General features: G+C 38.1%; 1 pseudogene; it reads left to right on the forward strand.

Moving 5' to 3' along the window:
- Nucleotides 1-488: 488 nt before the first annotated feature.
- On the forward strand, nucleotides 489-1,455 carry LOC110203003 (olfactory receptor 9K2-like; annotated as a pseudogene).
- Nucleotides 1,456-3,324: the final 1,869 nt, after the last annotated feature.

Here is a 3,324-nt window from a genome sequence, read left to right on the forward strand (position 1 = left end):
TACACCAAGAAGCACTTAATGAATATCCATTACGGCTGAAGCTTATGTAGACTGAAACAATACAATAGGACAAATCAAAAGTTTTCTTCATAATTAAAAAAAAAAAGAATTGTCAACAAATTTTACCTAGCTCAAAAATATGGGTGATGATTTTATTTGTAAAGACTTGGAGAAAAGATGATTCCTCAAGCTTGCTCATCCTTGGAAGCCTTTTCTTGGAGAAAGTCCCCTCCTTCATCACTTTAGTCCATTGCTTCTTTGGTCTTTCCATCTTAAACGGTATGAAGGAACACAGAGGAGAAGAAAAAAAATCATTAAACATTTATTTAGAAAGGAAATAAATAGTGCTTAGTAAAGAGACATTCATAATGTGCACTTATGATGGCAAGTTGTCAAAAACTGGCAAATATTTGGCAATAGTTGGCAAATATTACCACTAATGATACCAAGATGGAAGGTGAAAATTCATTTTTTGACCGTGGCCTTGTTTTTCTTAGCAGGTCTCTGCCATGGGTGACCAGGGAGCAAACAACCACTCTGAGGTGACTGACTTCATTTTTGTAGGCTTCCGGGTCCACCCAGAACTCCATATTTTTCTCTTCCTGGCTTTTCTATTTGTCTATACCATGGTCCTCTTGGGGAATGTCGGCATCCTGGCCATCATCCTGATTGATCGATCCCTGATTGAACACACCAATGTATTCCTTCCTAGGCAACCTCTCCTTCATTGACATCTCCTACTCCTCCGCTGTGGCACCAAAGGCCATGGCCAATTTCTTATCACCAAGTAAGTCCATTTCCTTTGTGGGCTGTGTGGTTCAGTTTTTCTTCTTTGTCCTATTCATGGTAGCAGAGGGTTTTGTCTTGGCAGCCATGGCCTATGACTGCTTTGTAGCCATTTGCTCCCCACTTCAGTATTCCATCCGCATGTCAAGACGCCTTTGTACCCAGCTTGTGGTTAGCTCTTACTTTTGTGGCTGGGTCACCTCTATTTTCCTAGTCAGTATCACCTTTACTTTGTCTTTCTGTGCCTCTCGAGTTATTGACCACTTTTACTGTGACTCTCACTCAATTGAAAAGATCTCATGCTCCAACATTGTCATCAACCGAATGGTGTCATTAACCCTGGCAGGAATCATTATTTTCCCCACTCTAATAGTTATCATGGTATCCTATGTTTACATTGTGTCCACTATCCTGAAGATCCAATCAGCTGAGGGTCGAATGAAAGCCTTCTCCAGTTGTGGGTCCCACCTGGGGGTGGTGAGTCTACTGTATGGGACTGCCTTCTTTGTGTATCTCATTCCCCCCAACAATCCTGAGCTGCGTAAAGTGGCTTCTGTCTGTTATACCCTCATTACTCCTATGTTGAACCCACTCATTTACTCTCTAAGAAACAAGGATGTCAAAGAGTCTCTGAAAAGAATTTTAGGGAAGGCAAAAGCTTTGCTCTAAGTTTCACATTTTTCTCCTTCCCTTACTTCTGTTATTTTTAAATCACAGAAATCCCCTTAGGGATGAATTATTTTTGGTGCAGAATATTTCCTGTCTATCCAATAGATGCTTCCTCTAGAATACTGCTGTTACTAAACATCATAGTCCAGAAACAGAGATGATATAGCAACTCTACTGGGCCCATGAGAAGCTATTATTTCATAGGGTCTGTGAGCATGTCCTAAAGGAGATTAGGTGGAAGTACAGTTATCCCTCTCACATTGCTACTTCCTCTATTGCAGTTTTAATATATTTCAGGTCAGCATAAGAAATTACTGTAAATGGGAATTTGGGGGAGTTTTGCGGAAGCTGCAGAAGACATAGAAAAAATTCAGAAACTCAGAAATGCATAAAATATGCCTATGACTAAATAATCCAAATTTTACAATAAGGCTCTGAAAACACCCCATAAAAGAAAAAAAAATCTAGACTTCTTCTCTGGTACAAACTGAGGGCTAAAATTTTTTACACAGATTTTCCAGATCATATGGGAGTCATATCCCCAACCCCTGCAATGTGGAAGGAATAACTGTACATTTTTGTGGGTTGGTGAGTTGGTATTATCTATTTGGCTGGGGTACAGACATTAGGTATTGTAGTTTATTTTTCAAAAAAACTTTTTTATTCAAATTTTAAAAATGGATACAGAATTTTTGCTTTTATTTGGGTTTTTGTGGAAAGTGGAGGTGATAAGATAGACGTAGGAAAAAAATTCAGCATGCATTTTGTTAGGTCATCAAAGTGAATGACAATAATTTGCTAATTCATTCCCTTCTGCTAGCTGCTCTCTTCTACAAGCAAAAGGTAGTTGATAGTATCATTCAGTTTACCCAAAGGTGGACCTATGATCAGTCTTTAGCTTGATGCCTGGGACCTTCATCATCTCATTTTTTGTGTGTGTTCAATTTAATCTGGTCATTCAGGAAGTATTTCTTAACCATCTACTCTTTCTACATCACAGAGCCAGGTACTAAGAGTATAAAAACAAGCAAGCAAACAAACAAACAAACCAAAAAAAAAATTCCCTTCCCTCAAGGATCTTCCATTTTCTCAGAACTGAAAGTATAAAAACTCCAGTATTGTTTGGATAATCACAATTACCCTTTCATGATGTAGTCAGTTCTGATTCATGAAAATGAATTATATCAATTATTCTTATAACGGGACAGCAGGGATTTAGGTATAGGATGAGATCATTAAGTAAGAAGAGGCCATTGCTTTTGTCTGTGGGACCTGTGGAAATCAGCCTCTTGAATTCATAAGTCTACTTGTGTGGCTTTTGTACTGTGGCATAATGGATAAAAAACTGACCTCAAAGACAAGAAACCTGCCTCCACCAAGTCCTGCCTCTGACCTCTACTGTGTGACACTGGGCAGGTACATTAACCCCTCAGGGCCCGAGACAACTCTCTAAGACCAGAAATTTGATAGTGCTGCTGATCTGCCTTTGTAGCAGAATTAACTCCAGGGAATCTCCCTATATCAATGGAATTACTGGCCTGGTGAAATTATGTAAAACACACACATGTATGTACACACACGTGTGCATTTTTAAATATATACACACAAATATACATACATGTGTATGTACTCATATACACACCTACACACAACATAAATTCATGTACATACATATATACATATACACATTCACATATGCGCATATGCACATACATATAGGTACAATGCATATATGCATACACAAACACATGCACATATATATACATATATACAATGCATGTATATCTATGTGTACATGTGTATTTGTGTATGTCCACCAAAATACACTTACAACATAAATATATGTATATACACATACACATATAAGTA

This window comes from Phascolarctos cinereus, unplaced genomic scaffold (assembly GCF_003287225.1).
Source record: "Phascolarctos cinereus isolate Bilbo 61053 unplaced genomic scaffold, phaCin_HiC Scaffold_1;HRSCAF=81, whole genome shotgun sequence".
Classification (NCBI taxonomy): domain Eukaryota; kingdom Metazoa; phylum Chordata; class Mammalia; order Diprotodontia; family Phascolarctidae; genus Phascolarctos; species Phascolarctos cinereus.